At 43.2% G+C, this 24,311-nt stretch overlaps 1 pseudogene; it reads left to right on the top strand.

Annotated features, from left to right (window-relative positions):
* On the top strand, window positions 1-6,328 carry LOC122944174 (annotated as a pseudogene).
* Window positions 6,329-24,311: the final 17,983 nt, after the last annotated feature.

The following is a 24,311-nucleotide window of genomic DNA, read 5'->3' as shown; positions in this document are numbered from 1 at the left end:
GTGGATATGAAAAAGACATTACGGACGTTTAAATTGAGCCTAAATCCAAACGTTGTGTGATTTCAGGGCTTCCAGCGCCAACGGTCCGCCGCTGTCTAACCACGGCGGATTTGGATGTAGTGGAGGTCTCCACAGAGGAGGATGAGCAGGCGGGCCACTCCCACAGTCCTTGAGGTGCCACCAACCCACCTGATGTGGGGATTGTTGTGGAGATGTCTGACGAGCCCAGACCCTCTCAAGGGCCAAAAACATCTGGCCCAGCTCCTGCTGAGGAGGAGATCGCCACCCCAGCTCCTGAAGAAGAGGATGAGGCGTTGGTTACCACCCCGCACCAGGAGGGTAAATTTGTTTACACATCATTGTAATTATGTATACATCACATATTTAGAAACATTAACCCTTAGTACCCCATGCCCATTTCTACTTTAACGCTAATTAAACATTTTTCTTAAATATTAAACGGTATCTATGTTTGTGCTAATAACTTTAAAACGAGTTTACTTTTCACGGGCATAGTTCTATCTTATCGTTACACATTGTACTTCATGACAGTGGTAAAATTGAGTCCAAATTTTAATGGCATCTTTGTTAAAAAAGTAACTAATCTAAAAAAATATTAGAAATAAAATTATATAATCAAAATAAAAATTTCACTTGATGCTACAATATAGATTAATAGAGATTAAATAAATGTATAAGTTTACAATCGCCATATGCATATATCATGTTTATATAATTTATTAACAGAAATATAATTCAATAACAGTTTGGTTATGCAGTCACTTTTTGTGGCCTACATAGTGTCAGCGACAAATAAATAACCCCATTTCAGAAACCACACACCCTCTATTTAATCCAAATTTATTCTATAAAGTCTGTTAACGATTTAATTGTCCAACGGTAATCTATTAAAATGTTAAAAAAATCAAAATAATTTGAACAAATTATAAATTACAAACTATTTTATTTGAAAACATTGTAGTGTTTAAATCATAAAAAAATCTTAAATGTATTACAAACAATATGTATATTTACAAACAGTTGTGCACAAAACCCTCAACTTTGGTCGCACAGCAGGCTTAATGGTAATTGGGAGCTATGCTGCATGTTAAGAGAAGACACCCTTATGTGACCCTAGAGTTGAAAACAAAACAAAGTGATTCAATTAGGCAAACTACACCCCTCAATGAATATGCTAAGCAATTAGATCAATCCGCTATTTTACATAATGAGCCAACGATTGTCTTCTAGAAAAAACTGTTCAAATTGAGAAAAAAAAAAAAAAAGGAATTTACACACATTTTTTTATTAAATAAGTGGTTACAGGACTAAATGCACCCCACATTTAGTTCCACTTTTAGCATATAATTCACCTGAACACCACCACATATGTGAATTTATTTAATTGGCTGTAGAGTTGTAACAGCCAATATCAGCGCTTGCAGGGGAACAAAACACTGGTGTCCCCTGCTTCACCTCTAAGGCAACAGGTGCTGTCATACAGTCTTTTTTAGCATTTGTCACCTCCACATGACACCTACTTACCCCCCCCCCCCCTTCAGCTACGTAGCAGCAATGCTTATGTCTTTGAAATACGTCCAATAGGAGAGATCTAGACAGCAGGTGTTTGACAAATACCTGAAAAGGCCTTATTTTATATAATTGGCTAGCTGCTCTGGACTAGTAGATCAGCTATTAGACCACGGTTAATGAGCCATTTTGTCCCCAGGGCAAATATTTTATATTTGGCACAAAAATAGTACGGAGCAATTTTGAAAGTCATGAAATACTGCACCCTACAATTATATAGCAGGTGATGAAGATCATAAAAGTAACAATAATAATGGGACAACAAAAACCACAGTAATATCAAACAACAGACATGCACAATAACTCTTTAATCTACATAAACTAATATTATATAACACAACAAATTTACTAAAATGTCACTAAATAATCTAATATATAACTACATTTATTATGGTATACTTTAAAAATGACACTCAACTTATCTGCACTTAACTACATACTACACAAAATTCAATAAATGACTTATTGTTAATTGATATATTTATCTCTTGTGTTTTCATAACAGTAATCAAGAAAGTTTCTGCAAAAATTGCTCTAATGCAAAAGAGGCATGGGAAAATCAGGCAATTAAGAGCCCTCATTAAAAAATCCCAAAGAATGCTGCAGGAATTTGAATGCCAATATGGGGAGGACCTGAAGGAGCTCGCAAGCCTGCAGGAAGAACTGTAAAAGTTCCCTTAATTTTATTCTAATATTTTTTTTATTAAAAAAGTTTTCTTAAGTTATATTGATTCCATACTTATTTTTCTATAAGGTTATGTTTTTGTATAATTTTAACTGCAGACTTATCAGTAAAGGAGCCTTTAGTCCACGTTGAAAGTCAGCAGGGTTCGGACAGACAACAGCAGTAGGTACATCTTAATAGTGTAGTATAAGGCCTACACAAAATACGTTTTTTCATGACAGCAGCAGCAGGTAGTGTTGTATTATGAGGCATATACATAACAAATCAGCTTGATCAAGACAGCAGCAGCAGGTAGAGCTATAGTATTCTGAGGGCTACAAGTCACCTTTAAATGTACAGCAGCAGGTATTTATTGTGTTTTATTATGAGGTATATACATAACAAATCAACTTGATCAGGACAGCAGCAGCAGTTAGAGCTAACATTATATTCTGAGGCATACAAGTCAGCTTCATCTGGACAGCAGCCGTTGGTAAAGTTAACATTGTAGGTTGATTAGTAAATTGAAAAATCAACTTTATCAGGACAGATGATGGTGTTGTATAAGGACTTCACATAGCTACAAAGGACAAACAACTAGCTTGACATAACTCTGTATGATCATGACAGACAGCATCTGCAGCTTGTAGATATTAACGGTCGAGTATAATCTCATCCTAACTCAGCAGGACAGGCTGCAGCGGGTAATGTGTATTCTCAAAAGGCTGAATGCTAACTCGCCATGATCAGAACAGACAGCAGCAGAATCCGCAGTAGCTAGATATTAACAGTGGATTATACGGCCTACACATAACTCTCAATGATCAGGACAATAGAAGAAGTCAATGCTAACGGTGGAGTATAATGACTACACAGAATTCTGAAGTATCAGGCCAAGATCAGCATGCAGTAGGTAAGTTAAAGTAGTATTCTAATTACTACACAAAGTTTGGCATAACTAAGCAGTAATAGAGAGTGTCAAGTTATTATATTGCAGCAGACAAAAATTTTTAACAGATGGGAATGTGGAAGACCGATGATAAAAGTATAAAAAAACAGATTGAACCCCCAAGTACAGCATGTGTATTCATCGCTTACATATACAATGTTGTCCTAATAAAATAAACTATCTAGATCAAAAAATTATAACAGTTCATTATTATTATATTTTATTGAAAAGGACAATATAACATTGTACAATAAATCATTTATCTAAAAAAAAAGACTGTTGCCCATCTTGGCTCGTATGATGAAAAGTGGGTTGCAGCGAGTCAGTTTAAAGATCTTCAGGAACCAGAAGCCATAATTGTTGCTCCTACCAGAGAGCTGATCAATCAGATTTACCTAGATGCTTGGAAATTTGCATACGGAACTGTCGTTCGTCCAGTTGTAATCTATGGAGGAACACAAACGTCTAATTCACTGCGCCAGATATTTCTAGGCTACAACATCCTTTGTGCGACACCTGGGAGGTTACTGGACGTTATTAACAAGGAAAAGATTAGGTTGAGCCAAGTGAAAAATACCTTGTTCTGTATGAAGCTGATCGTATGCTGGACATGGGTTTTATGGAAGATGTAAGAAAATTGTTGTCAAGTCAAGGAATGCCAAAAAGAGAAGAAAGGCAAACTTTAATGTTCAGTGCCACGTTCCCTACGCCCATACAAAATCTTGCTAGAGAGATTTTGAAGCCAGATTATCGGTTTGTGGTTGTCGGACAAGTTGGTGCAGTGATGTCGAACAGCAGATAATTGAAGTGGAAGAGTATGGAAAGAGGGCTATGTCACGGATGATCCGCGAGAATATTGAACCGTCCTCCCAATATTATCAATATTACTCTCCCTTATTGATCAGTAGGTCTATTAAACATGAATTATTTCCCTAGGCCCCAGAACCTACAATTTGATTACTCAGAGCGTCTCCTTCTGTGTACCCAGAGAACAACATAGTCCTTTTGTTCAAGTCAGTCAATAGATGCACAGCAGATAACGCAATTACAGCTGGTTTTCTTAGGTTGTCAAAAGAACTTCCTTTCTGCAGAGATATCACAGCTAGGTGTGAAGACTACACCTGGGGGGAGCCATTTGGTGTTGCTGCCATAAGGGGTTGGTAAGATAGCTTGATTCAGACAGGCCGGCATCAAGGTTCCTAGATTGACACATGAATCTGAGATATGATTTTTACCTTTTTAAGTGAGACCATGCATCTTACGGACGTAAAAATTACATCATCGTGTCACTCAGAATTCACTGGACATGTACATATGGCAAATATAACTCTAGGAGATGCCCAGATAAAGTTATGGTGTTACACCATCAGAGAACCAGTTATAATAGTCATATTTGGTATCCCTGGACTCCATATTTTGTGGGGAATGTGAATGTGTGCTTGTTACTTGTGTACAGCGGAGACATCCCGCGATATGGCACATGCCATATTTCAGAACTGACATTCACCTCAAGAATACAGCCTGCCCAGCAGGCAGACTCTCAATTCCCCGCCTTGATTCTTGGACCCTTTATAACAAAGACCTAGAATCTGCTAAAGGAGTTCTCAACTTTTAACAACACCTGAAGAGGGCCTCAGCCAGAGAACCCGTGGGCTGTAGGCATATTACACTGGACAAAGGCTTCTTGGACTTTATCCCTGCAATGGACTATTTCACCAACGGACATCTTTTCTGCGGAAACTAAGTATTTTCTTTCTTTTCTCCCTTTTATTTATTGGACTATACTTTCCTTGATTATTGTGTTATAATTACTGTGCATCGTGATAATTTGTATTGTATATAGATATATAATAAATGACCTCCAAGTCATTTCTCTAGCCATATGCCTGTTTTCAAACACTGCAAAAACTTACCCTAGCCTCTCCGAAGAGAAAGCTACTCGGTTCTGTTATCTAAATAGTGGGTTCCTTGCTCCCATAAATTGCAAGGTGGTGGCAGTTAAACTACCCTGTGTGTGGTTCCAGTCCGGTCGCGCACACGCTTACTTGCGGTCAATCAGCGGTCCACTCCCTGCGCTTTCAGCCTATCGACTGTACGGACTCAAGTTAGACTGTCGGTGTGCTGAAAGTGGCTGGGAGGCCTGTTTGCGGATTGACCACTAGGGGCACTGTTACGGTTTCGTGGCGTATTGTGGCCGCGGCGGTCGCAGTTCGTCACAGGCTAAACTGCTGGAACTTTTACAACTCATAGGCCATGAGCGCACAATGGTTTTTGTGAAAACCAAAAAGATGGAGGATTTAATTGCAACATTTCTTTGTCAAGAAAAAATCCCCTGCACAAGCATTCACGGGGACAGAGAGCAAAGAGAGCGGGAGAAAGCTCTGGGCGACTTCCGCTCTGGACAGTGTCCTGTGATTGTTGCCACGTCTGTTGCTGCCAGAGGATTAGATATCGAGAACGTCCTTCATGTGATAAATTTTGACATGCCTGGCGATGTTGACGAATATGTTCACAGGATCGGCCGAACCGGACGCTGCAGCAACACTGGAAAAGACATTTCTTTTTTTAATAAGATTGGTGATGACGAGCAAAAAATTGTCCGTGGACTAGTGAAAGTTTTAACCGATGCTCACCAGGAGGTACCTTGTGCCGGCATACATACATAATTCCTCTGGGTAGCCATCTTATATGCTTCTGGCATATGTAAAAATACTGTGAACTCTCATCTTCCTGAAGCCTGGGTCACCTATGATATAGATGGACACTTTTATTACCACTACTCTGTGAGGCCGGCTATAAAAGGTCATAAAGGCTATACCAGGCCCAGCTCATCCTGTCCTTTAAGATATACCCCGGTCACGTGAGGTCTCTGTGTGTGCGCAGACTACGTCACAGCTGTGGGTCCGGAGCGATTGGATCCATAGTTCGTGACAGTACCTGCTTGGCTTGAAGAGATGGCGTTCAGTGCCCATGGCATGCCAACCTTTAGTTCACAGCCAAGCAAATTTGCTTCAGTGGATAGCAGGAAGAGAGGTGACTTCCAGGAGGACAACGGTTACAGCAATGCTGGCATTTCACAACCTGCAGTGCGGGCGGCAGCGGAGGAGGACGAAGATTGGGGCTAGTCGGACGTGGTTAAGCAGATGAGACATCCTTACAGATTCAGTTTTACATGAAACAATATGTTGTATGTTTGTAAAAATGAGAATTTTGTTTATCGCACTCCAGTATTTAAGGTAGTAATTTGGCGTTAGGAATTTTACTTATTTTGGTTCATTGTAAATGGCTGCTCTGAAAACTTTAGAGCACAAAATTAAAGTTTTATTTACTTTGAAAAAAAAAAAGACCGTAATTTATAATAGAACATTATTGTTTAACGCACATTAATTAACCTTTGTGTGAACACACTATTACCTTTCAAATGTATTATTGAACAAAGCATTAGATGACAAAATACAAATCTACATTCAAAATGTATAATAAATATATATAGAGTATCAACCAAATTTTAACAAAAAATAAATTTATACTTTTGAAAAAGTATCTTTATATTAAAAAAAGTATCAAATTATCCATACTGTGATCCAAATTTCAACCTCAATAATACAATATTGCATAGTAAAATTGTCTTCAGTTATATTAGTTCCATTATTTTAAAAAATTTGAAACATCAAATGTGTCTGGAAAAAAAAAAAAAAAAAACAATTGATGAGTCAGCAAAGAGATAACTAGCATGATTCTGATATAGTGTCCGTTTGTTAAACTGGACATGTTGGAGCATAGCTTCATCAAAAAAGACATCAACATGTGATGCAATGAGTAGAATCACTGACTGGTGACATGGCTTCAAGATGATTATTCTGTCAGCAGTTAATTTTGAAAGATTAAAGTCTATTATTATATTACACTAGCATGTGAAAATAATCATATAATTGTCAAGAAGTAAGATTACATTTAAATGTATATATCTATATATACATGTGGCAATAACGGAATCATTACCAAAACCGGATTACCACACGGATGAGTATAACGCCAGTAACACCCAACCATGTAGAGAGGTCAACACGGAAGCGAGGCATCCTTTCCAGGACAACCGACAACACCATGTTAGAACCTAAGTCCGTATTAAAATAATAAATAAAACAAAAAACTTGGTTTATCAATCAGTCTTGTACAATGTTAAGTGCACAAAACCTTTTGAAAATGGAAGCCCACATGCGGTCCCCACCTTGCTAAAGTAAGAACCACAACATGGACGCCAACAACCCAATTAAAGCAAAATTAAAAAATTTAAAATAAAATAAAAAAAATAAATTATTTTGGTGAATGAAGCGTAAAACCGCATGAATGTATTAAACGAAAACATTTTTATTCTATCTATATTCCAATCAAATTCTTGACAATATACAATGAATAGTGCACATTCGCAAATATTAAGCATGAACACCATTTTATGAAAATAATAATACTCAATACTTGTCATATTACAAGGGCTAATAAGTGGTCCATGCTGGTTCTCCTTTGCATGATCTTGAAAAAAAAAAAAATCCACAGTTAGATTTTAATAATTTAGTATATTTCAGACACATTACTTGGTAGCATTAGGCCAGACAGTAGCAGTAAAATAGTAAAGCAACAGTAGAAGTTACACAAATCAAAGGGCCAAACAATTAAGGATAGCTACTGAAACTACCATTAAAACAGAAAAATCTGTTGTCTAAAGGCCACACATAGCTAAACTAAACTCTGCAGGAACAGGGCAGACAAAAGCAGGTAAATGTAAACACCATAGTAAAAGGTCTACACCAAGTTCGCCTAACCCTGCAGGATAGGCAGCATCATAATTTAATGTTAAAATTGGAGAATAAAGAGTAATTAGAAATACATGTTCAGGACAGACAGATGCAGCATCAACTAGATGGAAGTTTGAAATGGTTGAGCATAAGGTCTACACATAACTTGGCACAACTCAGTAGGAAATGCATAATCAACATTTAAATATAATGATGTAGTGTAAGGACTAAACAAAAATCAGCCTGATCAGCAAATTCAATAGCAGCATCAACAGGATGGAAGATGGAAAATGTCTAGTAAAAGGCCTAAACATAGCTCTGAATAACTTATCAGGACAGTCAGCAGCACGTTCAAAGTTGGCAGCAGCAATGTGTACTGCTGAATGGGAAACCAACAGGCCATGGTAGGCCCATAAATGAAATATGACATGTCAGTCAGCAGCACGTTCAAAGTTGGCAGCAGCAATGTGTAATGCTGAATGGGAAACCAACAGGCCATGGTAAGCCCATAAATGAAATATGACATGTCAGTCAGCAGCACGTTCAAAGTTGGCAGCAGCAATGTGTAATGCTGAATGGGAAACCAACAGGCCATGGTAAGCCCATAAATGAAATATGAAATGTCAGTCAGCAGCACGTTCAAAGTTGGCAGCAGCAATGTGTACTGCTGAATGGGAAACCAACAGGCCATGGTAAGCCCATAACTTAAAAAAAATGCAACTCTGACAGCACCAGGTATTCAGTGTGCTGAGAAAATTTGATGACATGCATAATAATAAAAAAATTGGCATTCTAGAATGATTATTTTGATTATATTAAGATTTTGCTTCATAAATAAAAATTAATAATATATAAATAAGTAAATATATAAATAAATATTTTTAAAAAAATTAAAAAACAACGTAGTTTTGGAGGGAGAGACAAGGAGAGGGATGGACAAGGGACCCTTCAACGGCCTGAACCGACAGCGGGGGCCAAGAAGTCACTGCCGATCCAGTACTCGTTCATTTTAATGAATGTAAGTCTGTCCACTGAGTCTGTGGACAGACGGGTCCACTTGTCCGTGACCACCCCACCTGCCGCGCTAAATTCCGCTCAGACAGTACGCTGGAGGGGGGGCAAGATAGTAACTCCAGCGCATACTGAGCGAGCTCGCGGCAGGTGTCCAGCCTGGCAACCCAGTACTCCATGGGGTCGTCGGTGCTCATGCTGTCGGAAGCACCAACGGACCCCATGTAGTCTGCCACCATGCGGGCCAGCCGCTGGTGGTGACTGCTGCTGCTGCTACTGGGTCGCGCAGACTGGTAGAACGACCGCATCTCACCCATAAGGTCACCTGCTTGGCTGGTGCTGCTGGGGCCAGCCACCTGCTGGGTGAGATGGGCGGGGAGAACTGGAGCGTGAGGCCGAGGGTTGGCCTGCTCCAGACGCTTGATCAGACAGGCCCGCAGTTGATCCATCCAGGCCTGTCTACGGCTGGCTGGGATGAACTGCTCCAGTTTCCCCTTGCAGCGAGGGTCTAAAAGGGTAGCCAGCCAATAATCTTCCCTCTCCTTGATTCTCTTGATCCGGGGGTCCCTCCGGAGGCATCGCAGCATGTGGGCAGCCATAGGGAAGAGGACAGCCCGCTGTGACTGTTCATGGCTGCCCAGGACCATGACTTCTTGGTCCTCCTGCTGCTGTTGCTGCTGCTCCCGGTCGGAGCTGCCCCACCCCCGGACTAACGGTGCCCCCAACACCGTCTCTCCCTCCTGACCAGGCCCAGACTGCTGGACATCTACAAATTCTTCCTCCTCCTCCTCATCTTGGGCCTGGTCTTGTTGGAGCATTGCTGCCTCCTCTTGCTCCAACAAGGCACTCTCCCCAGCCTCGAGCAGGCGATCTAGTGTCCTTTCCAGCAGGAACACTAAGGGGAGCACGTCGTTGAGGCTGACATGCTCCCCGCTGACCATCTTGGTCGCCTGCTCGAATGGGGCCAACACGTGGCAGACCTGCTGTATCTGCCCCCACTCCGCATTAGTGATGTATGGGAGTGGTTGTGCTGGCCCTGGAGTGCCTTGGTCCAGCAGGTATTCCCTCACCGCCCTTCGCTGCTCCCACAACCTCTCTAGCATGTGGAGGGTGGAGGTCCACCGCGTCACACTGTCCACAATCAGCCTGTGAGGTGGCAGGCTGTTGTCCTGCTGTAGTTTGGACAGGGACGCGGCAGCAGTTGGGGAGCGTCTAAAGTGGCTGGCAATCCTCCGTACCCTTGGCACAATGTCACTCAAACCTTTGTATGTTCGGAGGAATTTCTGCACAACTAGGTTGAGGACATGTGCCATGCAGGGCACGTGTGTCAGACTGCCAGCTTGGAGGGCGGCGAGGAGGTTGCTGCCATTGTCACAGACAACCATACCTGCCTGGAGCCTTCGGGGTGTCAGCCACTTCTGGACCTGATCCTGTAGTGCGGCCAGAACGTCAGGTCCAGTGTGTCTCCATTCCCCTAAGCTCACAAGCTGGAGCACGGCCTGGCAGCGGACGTGCACCACACTCGCGTAGCTACGGGAACGCTTGCTGGGGGGCTCAGCAGCGGTAGAGACAGTGGCTTGTGGGGGGAGAGCAGCAGTTCTCCCCTGGACACCCCGGGGCGGCACCACAAACTCAGATGCCGCCGTTTCCTCCCCGGCGCCTCGGAGGGAAACCCAATGGGCAGTAAAACTGATATAGCGTCCCTGCCCATGCCTGCTGGTCCAAGCATCCATTGTCAGATGCACCCTGTCACTGACAGCATGATCCAGCGACAGGGATACCTTCTGCACAATGTGCTGGTGTAGGGCAGGGACGCTAGTCCTGGCAAAGAAATGGCGGCTGGGGACACGCCATCTGGGTTGTGCCTGCTCCAACATCTGCCGGAATGGATTGCTGTCCACAAGATTGAAGGGCAGCAGATGTTGGGCGATAACCCTTGCCAGGAGCCCATTGAGTGAATGCACTTGTCGGTCCCCGGGGGCATAGGGCGCGGTGCGTTCGAAAAGGTCAGCAACCGTGGGCTGGCGCCGGACGGCAGTGGAGGACATAGAGGAGGGTGCGGTGGAGGCAGAGGTCTGGCTGCCGGTACCAGTACCTCTAGGAGAGGGAGCGGGGGAGTGGGAACGCCTTGTTAGAAGTGGTTGGGGTGGCTGCAGAACAGTGGCAGGAGTTGCTGTCCCCTGCACACTGCTGGTGGCGCCACTGCTATGACCACCCCGCATCTGTTCCCACTCCCAGCCAGTGGTTGACTCGTAAGTGCTGGGTGAGGGCAGTGGTACCCAGCCGAAGCCGCAGACCTCCCTCTCCTCACCCTGGCATGGCACAGATTACAAATGCCAATTGTGGCATCATCTACTGCCAGGGTAAAGTAAGCCCAAACAGGCGACTTACGTACCACCCTCCTGTCAGATGGGGCGGTGCTGACTTGCGCCTGCTCGGGCTCGATGCAGACAGGTGGATCTGGCTGCTGCTGCCTCCTCCTACTGCCATTACCAGTGGAGTCCCTGACGCTGGGCTCACTGGCAACCTGTCGCACCATTTGCCTCTGGTGCCTACCTTCCACCTCATCAGTGCTGCTGATTCCTGACAAGGGAGGTGGCACCCATTCTCTGTCACCCTCCTCTTCGTCCCCCGATATGTCAGGCACAGGGCCAACCAGTGGTGGACTGAGGGGAACAGCAGAAGTGGGGCCCTTGACCTGGCTCCTCTGTCCCCTCGCTGACGCCTGGGTCTGACTAGGTGTGGGGTTTCGTTGGCTGAAACCGCCCGCACCTGTTGGAAGGGATGTCACTGGGGTACATACAGGTGGTACCCCCTCCATCTCCTCCTCCATCCCTACCATAATGTCCTGACCCTCAGGACTGAAGTGCAAATCAGCCTCCTGCATTACCTCCCCCAAGGTGTCCCTCTCACTGTCGCTGTCAAACAGGAGCAGGGATGATTCTTGGGGGCTGGGGGTTGGTCCTACAGGAGACGAAGTGCAGCTGCTGCTCGGAGCCGGGGCAGAGGACTCTGTGGCACTGGCTTGTGCCACAAGAGACACAACTTCCTCGGCATCCTGAGAGGAAATTCTCCTGCTGCCAGTGGCAAAAAAATCACGAATAAGGCCGACGCCCCTGACACCTGTGTCCGCACCTCGTGGGTAGAGGAGCGGCCCCGTGCTGGCAGCTGTCCAGCACTGGGACCAACTACTCTCCTACCCCTGCTGCTTGATCGTGAAGACCTCATTATTTTATTTTTTTATTTATACAAAAATTAAATTATAGGATGTGATTTAGGGAAAAAGTTTATTGGGATGGGGACTGTCGCACAATAAAGAAAATCAAATTTATATATAGTAAATCAACGAAAATATATATTTTATTTTAAACTAACAAAGGACGTAGACACTGACAATACACAGAATAACCAGTAAAAGAAAAAAACTAAAACTAATAAACTTGTTTTTGTCTTTTTTAACTAACAAAGGACGTAGACACTGACGCGGAGAAAAAAAAAACACGGAATAACCAGAAAAAGAAAAACAATAAAACTAATAAACTTTTTTTTGTCTTTTTTTTTTAATCTAACAAAGGACGTAGACACTGACGCGGACAAAAAACACGGAATAACCAGAAAAAGAAAAACACTAATACTAATAAACTTTTTTTTGTCTTTTTTTTTATCTAACAAAGGACGTAGACACTGACGCAGACAAAAAACACGGAATAACCAGTAAAAGAAAAACACTAAAACTAATAAACTTTTCTTTGTCTTTTTTTTTTTTAACTAACAAAGGACGCAGACACTGACACGACACAAACTAAACAGTAATAAACGAAAACTAATAAACTTTTTTTTTTTATTACAAACACTATACTAAACTAGAAAACAAAAAAAACAACTAAAGCCTACACTATAACTAACCTACACCCTTCACTAGAAACTATCAGCTAACTAATCTATTCACTAACCTAAATAAATTATTATATTTCTCCTAACTCTGTACCCTAATCTTTAACCTATCAGCTACACTATTATCTAACCTAAATAAATGATAATTTTTCTCCTAACTAGGCCCTACACTGCACCTTGCACTAGAAACTATCAGCTACACTAATCTATTCACTAACCTAAATAAATGATTATTTTTCTTCTAACTCTGTACCCTGATCTTTATCCTATCAGCTACACTAACCTACCCTATCTAAAACTATCAGATTAATTCGATTTACAATTTGCTTTTAAAAAAGCAAAGCACTGCACAGTTCCAAGATCCTCTCTCAATCACCACCACATGAAACTGCACAAAATGGCTGCCGTGACAAAATCTTATATAGTAATGGGGTGGGCAACTTTCTGATTGGTTGCTAGGGATGTTGCTAACCTGTTGGACTCCTTCTCATTGGCCCACAATCTAAAATGAGGGAGGGATTAGTGCCCTCACGAAGTGCCGATATTCGCATGTGCGCTAATAAAATCGCCTTACGAAGATTCGCAACTCAATTCACTAATGTATGAATGCAAAGCCCTTTGCCTCTGTTCTGGGACAAGTGCCGATATTCGCATGTGCGCTAATAAAATCGCCTTACGAAGATTTGCGCCTCAATCACTTTCTAGGCAATGTGAGTAAGATCTGAGCTTTTGGACTTTTGGGAATCAATCGAGATACAGTGGGGGGTGATGACAGTAGTTGACAGAGTACAGATCAATGTAATCTGTAAGGTGGAAACTAAAATAAAAAATATGAATATTCGTAAATCGAATTTTACAAAGTTCTAAGTATTCGCGAATATGGTGCTATACTATATGAATGCACAGGCCTTTGCCTCTCTGTTCTGGGGACAAGTGTAGATATTCGCATGTTCGCTAATAAAATCGCCTTACGAAGATTCGCAACTCAATTCACTAATGTATGAATGCAAAGCCCTTTGCCTCTGTTCTGGGACAAGTGCCGATATTCGCATGTGCGCTAATAAAATCGCCTTACGAAGATTCGCGCCTCAAACACTTTCTAGGCAATGTGAGTAAGATCTGAGCTTTTGGACCTTTGGGAAACAATCAATTATATGTGTACTGTAATTTTGTGGGGGAAAAAAACAACAAATATTCGTTTTTACGAATATATAGCACTATATTCGAAATATTCGTGAAATCGCGAAGTTACGATATTCGCGAAAAAAATTCGCTTTTCGAATATTCGCGCTCAACACTAGTGCTCAGGAATAAAAGAGTGAGATTTTGCTGTGACAACATGGGGATGGTGCAGGCGATTAACAGTCAGTCTGCTAATTCGCCCCCGGTGTTGCGCTTGCTTCGCCATTTAGTGCTTAGCGGTTTGCGGTTGAATGCTTGTTTTGTGGCTGTGCATGTCCTGGGTGTTGATAATGACATTGCTGATTCACTTTCTCGCTTTCAGTGGGATCGTTTTCGCGGGCTGGTCCCGGATGTGGACGAGTTGGGTCAACTATGTCCTCAGTGGCTCTGGAACGTGGCCTTGGGGTCTCCTCTGAGTTGATTCACCGGTCCGTGAGTAGGAGTACGTGGTTGGCGTATTCTTCGGTGTGGTCCCAGTGGGAGCAGTTGCTGGATCAGGTGGGGGGTTGTGAGGTAGTGGAGGATTTCCAGATGTTGTTAGTATATTTTATCGGTTTGACTTATAGTTGGGGGGTGTCTGTTTCGGTGGTTTCCAAGCGAGTGGCGGCTGTCACCTTTTGGTTACGGTTGCGGGGTCTTGTGGATGTGTCTAACTGTTTTCTGGTTCGGCAAGCTTTGAAGGGTTATAGGCGAAGTGCTGCTCGGCCAGACACTCGTAGGCCGGTTTCGTGGGCAGTGTTGCAGTTGTTGTGGGAGATGGTTGGTGTGGTGTGTTTGACGCCTTATGAGGTTTGTTTGTTTGTTTAGGGCTGCTTTTTCCTTGACTTTTTTGGGGCCTTCAGGGTGTCTGAATTGGTGTCGGGAAGTCGGTCGTGTGGGGGCGGTTTGTTGCGGCAGGATGTGTGTTTTTCTGGGGGTGGTTTATGTTGCGTATTGCGCAGGTCTAAGACGGATCAGGAGGGCAAAGGGTTGGTTATTACACTGCGCCCGTTGCTTGGCTCGCTTTTGTGTCTGGTCAGGTGTGTCGAGGAGTTGTTGGCGGTTAGGCCGGATGTGGTGGGTTCGTTGTTGATGCATGTGGATGGGTCGGCATTGTCGCGGTATCAATTTGTTGCGGTTTTTCGGAAGTGTGTGGTTGCAGCGGGTTATCCGGCACAGGACTTTGAGTCTCATTCCTTTAGGATTGGGGCGGCAACGGAGGCGGCCAGATGGGGCCTGGGGGAGGAGGCCATTAAACGGATTGGCCGGTGGGAATGTAGGTGTTATCAGTCGTATGTTCGTCCCCACATGTTGTGAGTGCCAAGGGGAGCAATGTTCAGTTGTTTATATGGAATCTTTGTTACGCCATGTGAGGCTCCATGGTGGAATTGTGGTGCGTCACCGGGAGCTGGAGGCGGCCGGTGACGCTGCAAGCAGCGTTTTGGTGTCCGCCTCCAGAGCGGAATGGAGGCTGAACGGAGGTAAACTGATGCATTCTGAATGGATCCTTATCCATTCAGAATGCATTGGGGCTAAACTGATCTTGATTTTGGGCCGCTTGTGAGACCCAGAAACGCCAGTGTGAAAGTAGCCTTAGATTAATGAGTGGAGTAGAGTTGGACTTTTTAAAGGCACAGTAACGGGCCTTTGAGAGCCAGAATTCTTGCTGTTTCTCAGGTGTTCAAATACTTATGTTTAGCAGTGCAAGACAAATAAATTCTTTGAAAATGTGATTTCCTTATTTTTATTTTATTTTTATTCTGTCTCTCTGAGTGGGAATGCACCTACAATGTGATTTTCAGTCCCCTCCATGATTTCTGAGTGGGAGAACTTGCAAAATTGCAGGGTGTTAAAATACTGCTCCTCACTGTAGATAAGATATAATGTAAATATTTGTATCCCAACTGTGCTTTTGACCCACATAGGGGTTTGACTCTCAATCATTGATGGAAATTAAAGACTAAACACTGACATAGGGTCTAGGTATATAGACAGCATTTAGAAAAAACATTATGTACACATGCGGACAAAATTGTTAGTAGCCTTCCATTAAAGAAAGAAAACCTACGATAGACACTGAAATAACTTGAACCTGAAAAAAAGTAACAATAATTTTTTATTTTACTGAAAATCAGTTAATAAAAATAAAACATTGCTTTTGAATTGTAGTTCAACTGAATAATAAAAAAATAAAAATAAAATAATGAGACTGGACTGGACAAAAATTGTGGAACCCCTAGAAAAGCTTGAAAATAATTTGACCATGGCGACATGTTTCACTAAGGTGTGTCCTGCATCATAGGTGTCTTCAAATTTGTAATCAATCAATCTGCCTATTTAAAAGGTGAGAGGCCCTTTTCACACGAACTATACGGATTGTGTCCAGATCTGTTCAGGCAAAAACTGATAGTTTTCCATGCAAGTCAGTTTTTTGTGCGATTGCGTTCAGTGGTTCTGTTTTTTTGTTATTGTTTTTGTATGTGGATGCTATCAGTTTTCATGCATGTGAAAAAAAAACGTAAGAATAACAATTGACATCTTCTAGCCACCATCAGTGAAAAACACTTTGCATCCAGTTGTGATGTGTTTTTCATAGAAGCCCCATTCACTTTTATGGGTCCAGTAAAAAAAACACAGAATATAGAATATGTTGCAATTTTCACTTAATACAGAGCTAAAGCGTGAAAATCAACACTCACGTACGCCTATAGAAATGAATGGGTCGGGATTCAGTGCAGGTGCAATGCGTTCAATTCACGCATTGTACGTTTATGGAAACCTTGCATGTGTTAAAGTGGTCACTTTGCTATTTGGAATCATGGTGTGTACAACACTGAAAGCTACACACGGACCAAAGAAAGCTAAGGAAAGAGTTATCTCAGGAGTTGGAAAGACATATTAAAGGTAAAGGCTATAAGACCATCTCCAAATAGCTTGATGTTCCTGTTACGACAGTTACACATATTATTCAGAAGTTTAAGTTCTATGTGACTGTAGCCAACCTCTCTGGAAGTGGCTGAAGAAGAAAATTGGTGACATATAGAGATGTCCTGAACTATTTACCGGCGAATAGTTCCTGGCGAACATAGTTTGTTCACGTTCGCCGCGGCGGGCAAACATATGCAATGTTCGGTCAGCCCCCTATTCGTCATCATTGTGCAAACTTTGACCCTGTACCTCACAGTCAGCAGACACATTCCAGCCAATCAGCAGCATACCCTCCCTCCCAGACCCCCCCACCTCCTGGACAGCATCCATTTTAGATTCATTCGGAAGCTGCATACTTAGTGAGAGGAGGGACAGTGTAGCTGCTGCTGATTTAATAGGGAAATCAATAACTAGGCTAGTGTATTCAGTGTCCACTACAGTCCTGAAAGACTCATCTGATCTCTGCTGTAAGGACAGCACCCCAAAAAGCCCTTTTTAGGGCTAGAACATCAGTCTGTTTTTTTTCTTTTTCTGTGTAATCTAATTGCAGTTGCCTGCCTCCGTGTGTGTCAGGCTCACACTGTATACTGTGCCCACTTGCCCAGTGCCACCACTCATATCTGGTGTCACAGTAGCTTGCATTTAAAAAAAATATATAAATAAATATATATATATATATATATATATATATATATAATAGCAGTCAGTTGCGGGCACTCACGTGTGTTTCGTGCCCTGCAAGTGCATAGTGTCACCAGTGCAACTCATATCTGGTGTCACATTCGATTACTGTAACGGACCGTTTCAGCAGACAAGGGTTTAAATCCGTTTAGGCGATATGCCCCTTTCTGAGAGACAGGCACAGCTACTGCAGAACACCAAACTCCCGAACTGGATACAAAATAGCACTCCAAACTGGAACCTTGCGAATAGCTGCTAGCAGACGAACAGGAAAAGCATACAATCAGCTTACACTCCTGGCAATCAGTCTCTAACAGCATACAGGGAATCCCCCCAATAACGAGACAAGGCTCTGTGTTGAGGGTCAAGCAGTGGTCTGACTGTACTTCAAGTACAGCCTCTTTTATTCATAAAAAACAAACATAGTACTGCCCACAGGGTTTTGAAATACAACCAATCAGTATATTACAACACATACAATGTAAGTACAGCAACCAATCGTTCACGCCCCCAGAGGACCAGAAGGGAGACTGCGACACAGGACAGATACAACATATCCCCACAATGCATCATGGTTTCCTCCTCTCTGTCCCGGAGACAACCGAGGAGCAATCCAATTATCTCTCAGGACAAAGGGAAATTGCCAATACACATGTGGAGACAACAGGACAGACACCACCATTTTAAACACACAATGGCACAATGGGACAATAGAAACACACCCAGCATATTCCTCCCAAGCTGACAAGTTACACTTATTATAAATTGCTACAACTTTGTGAGTTTACATTGTCCATACATATAACTTACATCAATTTAAACAGTATAACTTGGGGACAAACCTATCCAAAATTCACTTGAATAGGTTCAGGGGTTTAAAAGTTAGTATGGGCCATAATCCTGAGGCAAGAGGCTTTTAAACAGGCCTCTCCAAAACGCAATGGTGAGGTTGGTTTAGCCACAATTACATTTAAAGAAAAACAACAATTTTTCACTGTGAATAAATAGCAGTCAGTTGCACACACGGATTTGTGTGTTTAAGGCTCAGTGCCAGTACATACTGTCACTTCAGTGCAACTCATATCTGGTGTCACATTCGATTATATTTAACCACCTCCGGACCGCCTAACGCACGGATGCGTCCGGAAGGTGGTTGATTCATTCCTCCTGGACGCATCCGTGCGTCATCTCGCGAGACGCAAGATTTTGGTCACAGCCGGCCCGCGCATGCGCATCGCGGGCCGGCAAAAGTTAAAGGAGCATTTCGTCATCAGCTTGCCAGCCAATGATCGCGGCTGGCAGGTTGCTGATTTTTAAAAAATCCAATCAGAAGCCACATAGCAGATCATATTAGTAAATATGATCTGTTAAATGTCTGCCCTGCTCCTCTGCTGGTCCTTTTCGTTGGTTGGATCCAGCAGAGGAGCAGGCTTCACAGTGAGTACACCAAACACTACATTTTAGCCCCAGATCACCCCCCTGCACCCCAATTAACCCTTTGATCACCCCTTTGTTCGCCCCTGTCAATCACTAGTGAAAGGAAAAAATTGATCAGTGCAAACTGTCACTTTTTTTTTTCACTGGTATTGACTGATAGGTTTTAGGATAGTTTAGGTCCCTTGGTTAGGTAGTTTAGGTATCAGTTAGCGCCCAGCCCACCGCACCGCAGTCCCTTATTCGCCGATTAGCGTATCGCTAATCAGCATTTGTACTTTTATAGTATCTGGAAGTGATCAAAACTGATCACGGTCAGATCTATAATAGTATTAGTGTCACTTTAGTTCGCCCTCCACCCAAAACGCAGTGTTTGCCCGATCAGGCCTGATCGGTCGCCTACACGTGTGTTCACCCACACCCGCCCCACCGCAGTGACAAAAATGTATTTATTTTTTATCACTGCACATTCACTTTACACGCGCTGCGGCGATAAAAAAATCAGTTTTGATATTTTTTATCAACCGCAGCGGCCTCCGGTACTTCGCTAGCCTCCGATTTGTAAGACAGGCTTGCTTTTTTTCTTGGGTAGTCTCAGGGAATACCCCTAAATTTAATTGCCCAAATGTCAAACAGGGGGTATTCTTCTGAAGAGGCCTACAGGCTTCTGACCCAGTCGGATGAGGAATGGGAACCCTCATCTGATGAATCTAGCGGGTCAGAATACGAACCTGTAGAAAGCAGTGGCTCTCTGACCCAAAGTTTGGACGAGGAGGCTGAGGTCCCTGATAGCACCAGGCGTACCCGGCCCCGTGTTGCTAGACCGCAGGTTATGCAGGATCCGCTTCAAGAGCAGCAGAGTGGGGCTGGTGCTGTCCGATTACGTGGTGAGGCATACACCAGCAGCGCAGCCCTTCCTGGACCTAGTACCAGCACTGCCGTAGAACATGGTGAAGTGGCGAGCACCAGAAGGGCAGTTGAAGCTGGTACGGTGGCACATGCAGTAGTTACCCCGTCGCAGCCACCGCAAAGACGTGCCCGTAGAGCCCCTAGAATCCCTGAGGTGCTGGCAAACCCTGATTGGCAGTCCCCAACTTCAGCCGCACCTTTAGTTCCCCCTTTCACCGCCCAGTCTGGAGTTCGGGTTGAGACAGCTCAGATCGGTTCGGCCCTGGGATTTTTTGAGCTGTTCTTGACTCCGGAGCTCTTGGACTTAGTTGTGGCAGAAACAAATCGGTATGCCACTCAATTTATAACCGCAAACCCGGGAAGCTTTTATGCCCAGCCTTTCCCGTGGAAACCAGTCCAAGTTTCCGAAATTAAAATTTTTTTGGGCCTTCTCCTCAACATGGGTCTAACTAAAAAGCATGAATTGCGGTCATATTGGTCCACGAACCCAATTCATCACATGCCCATGTTCTCTGCTGCTATGTCCAGGACACGTTTTGAGACCATCCTGCGTTTCCTGCACTTTAGCGACAACACCACCTCCCGTCCCAGAGGCCACCCAGCTTTTGACCGGCTCCACAAAATTCGGCCCCTCATAGACCATTTCAACCAGAAATTTGCAGATTTGTATACCCCAGAGCAAAACATCTGCGTAGACGAGTCCCTAATACATTTTACCGGGCGCCTTGGCTTCAAACAATATATCCTAAGCAAGCGCACCCAGTATTGGGTCAAATTGTATAAGCTCTGTGAAAGGGCCACAGGCTATACCCACAAATTTCGTGTCTATGAGGGAAAAGATCAGACCCTGGAGCCGGTCGGTTGCCCTGACTACCTGGGGAGCAGTGGGAAGACAGTCTGGGACTTGATGTCACCCTTATTCGGCAAGGGGTACCATCTTTATGTGGACAATTTCTACACAAGTGTGGCCCTCTTTAGGCATTTGTTTCTAGAACAGATTGGCACCTGTGGCAACACGCGAACTAGTCGCGCGGGCTTCCCCCAACGGCTCGTTAGCACCCGTCTTGCAAGGGGGCAGAGGGCCGCATTGTGTAACGAAGAACTGCTTGCGGTGAAATGGAGAGACAAGCGTGAAGTTTACATGCTCTCCTCCATTCACGCAGACACGACAATACAAATTGAGCGAGCAACCCGTGTCATTGAAAAGCCCCTCTCAGTCCACGACTATAACCGTCACATGGGAGGGGTGGGAGGGGTGGACTTCAATGACCAGATGTTGTCTCTGTATTTAGTGTCCCGCCGCACCGGATGCTGGTATAAGAAGGTGTCTGTGTATTTGATTCAATTGGCTCTGTATAATAGTTTTGTTCTCTACAGTAAGGCTGGGAGAACACGATCCTTCCTCAAATTTCAGGAAGAGATCATCGAGAACCTCCTGTATCCAGGAGGTTCCGTGGCCCCATCCACCAGTGTAGTTAGCCGTCTACACGAGCGACATTTCCCCAATGTCGTTGCGGGTACCTCAACTCCGAAAAAGATGTCGTGTCTGTAGCAGGAGTGGAATAAGGCGTGACACCCGCTATTTCTGTCCTGACTGTCCTGACCACCCTGCCCTATGCTTAGGGGAGTGTTTCCGGAAGTACCACACACAGGTACACTATTAAAACAGGTAAACAGTTTTTTTTTGTTTTTTTTTTACCTTCCAGGTGGACCAACCGATTGACTAGCTGCAGCACTGATGTGCATTCTGACAGAAGCATTGCGCTGCTGTCAGATTACACGCAAGTCGGTGTATGCGGTGCTGCAAGACGAGATTTCTACTCTGCAGTAAAAGATACGTTTGCCGAGGCATATGAGCCGAGGAGGCGGCGGTGTTCCTATGCTTTGGCAAACACTTTGTATATAAAAAAAAATACAAAAAATACCGGCAATGATTTATTCATCCACATCGATTGATGCGAATGGAGAAATCGGGTTTGCCAGGGCATACGAGCTAAGTGGGTATGGATGGTGGCGGAGCTCCTATGTCCTGGCAGACGCCTTTCCCCTTCTTTTTTTGGGGGGCAGAGATTTTTTCGATGCGAATGAAGAAATCTGTGCCGTTCATTTTTTTCTTTCAGCCCAGAGGCTGAACGGAAAAAAAAATCTCATTACCTGTATGCTCAATATAAGGAGAATAGCAGAAACTCCTAATGCTGGCCATACATGTAATGATTGCGGAGACCCTCAAATGCCAGGGCAGTACAAACACCCCACAAATGACCCCATTTTGGAAAGAAGACACCCCAAGGTATTCGCTGAGGAGCATATTGAGTCCATGAAAGATTTAAATTTTTGTCCCAAGTTAGCGGAAAGTGAGACTTTGTGAGAAAAAAATAAATAAATAAATTTCCGCTAACTTATGCCCAAAAAAAATATTCTATGAACTCGCCAAGCCCCTCATTGAATACCTTGGGGTGTCTTCTTTCCAAAGTGGGTTCATATGTGGGATATTTATACTGACCTGGCTTTTTAGGGGCCCTAAAGAGCCAGAAGAAGTCTGGGATCCAAATGTCTAAAAATGCCCTCCTAAAAGGAATTTCTGCCCCTTTGCGCATCTAGGCTGCAAAAAAGTGTCACACATGTGGTATCGTCGTACTCAGGAGAAGTTGGGGAATGTGTTTTGGGGTGTCATTTTACATATAACCATGCTGGGTGAGATAAATATCTTGGTCAAATGCCAACTTTGTATAAAAAAAATGGGAAAAGTTGTCGTTTGCCAAGATATTTCTCTCACCCAGCATGGTTATATGTAAAATTTCACCCCAAAGCACATTCCCCAACTTCTCCTGAGTACGGCGATACCAGATGTGTGACACTTTTTTGCAGCCTAGGTGGGCAAAGGGACCCACATTCCAAAGTGCACCTTTCGGATTTCACCGGTCATTTTTTACAGATTTTGATTGCAAACTACTTCTCACACATATGGGCCCCTAAAATGCCAGGGCAGTATAACTACGCCACAAGTGACCCCATTTTGGAAAGAAGACACCCCAAGGTATTCCGTGAGGGGCATGGCGAGTTCCTAGAATTTTTTATTTTTTGTCGCAAGTTAGTGGAATATGAGACTTTGTAAGAAAAAAAAAAATCATCATTTCCCGCTAACTTGTGACAAAAAATAAAAAGTTCTATGAACTCACTAGGCCCATCAGCGAATACCTTAGGGTGTCTACTTTTCGAAATGGGGTCATTTGTGGGGGTTTTCTACTGTCTGGGCATTGTAGAACCTCAGGAAACATGACAGGTGCTCAGAAAGTCAGAGCTGCTTCAAAAAGCGGAAATTCACATTTTTGTACCATAGTTTGTAAACGCGTGTTTGTGTGTTTAAGGCCCAGCTGCAAGTCCATAGTGTCACTTCAGCGCCACTCATATCTGGTATCACATTCGATTATATTTAAAGAAAAACAACAATTTTGACTGTGAATAACTAGCAGTCAGTTGCACACATGTGTTTGTCTGTTTAACCCTTTCATGACCAAGGGTCATTGATGCCCCAGTGTCCAGGTCAAAATTTACAAATCTGACATGCGTCACTTTATGTGATAATTGCTTTGGAACACTTTTATTTATCCATGCCATTCTGAGATTGTTTTCTCGTGACATATTGTACTTCATGATAGTCATAAATTTGAGTCAATATATTTAATCTTTATTTATGAAAAAATCCCAAATTTATTAAAAATTTTAAAAAATTCACAATTTTAAAAATTTCAACTTCTCTGCTTCTAAAACAGAAAGTCATACCTAATAAAATATTTACTACTTAACATTTCCCATATGTTTACTTTATGTTGGCATCATTTTGGAAATGTCATTTTAATTTTAGGCTTAGAAGTTTAGAAGCAATTCTTAACATTTTTAAGAAAATTTCCAAAACCCACTTTTTAAGGACCAGTTCAGGTCTGAAGTCACTTTGTGGGGCTTACATAGTGTAAATCCCCCATAAATAACCCCATTGTAGAAACGACACCCCTCAAGTTACTCAAAACTGATTTTACAAACTTTGTTAACCCTTTTGGTGTTCCACAAGAATTAAAGGAAAATGTTACTTTTTTGGCAGATTTTCAATTTTATTAAATATATTTCTTTAACACGTTGAGGGTTAACGGCCCAAAAAAATCAACATTTATTACCATGATTCTGCGGTTTACAGAAACACCCCACATGTGGTCGTAAACTGATGTAAGTGTGCTCGGCAGGGCGCAGAAGGAAAGGAACGCCGTATAGGTTTTGGAAGGCAGAGTTTGCTAAACTG

Source organism: Bufo gargarizans, chromosome 7, assembly GCF_014858855.1.
Source record: "Bufo gargarizans isolate SCDJY-AF-19 chromosome 7, ASM1485885v1, whole genome shotgun sequence".
Lineage (NCBI taxonomy): Eukaryota > Metazoa > Chordata > Amphibia > Anura > Bufonidae > Bufo > Bufo gargarizans.
The sequence above is the reverse complement of the archived record's forward strand: the minus strand, read 5'-3'. Positions and strand labels throughout refer to the sequence as shown.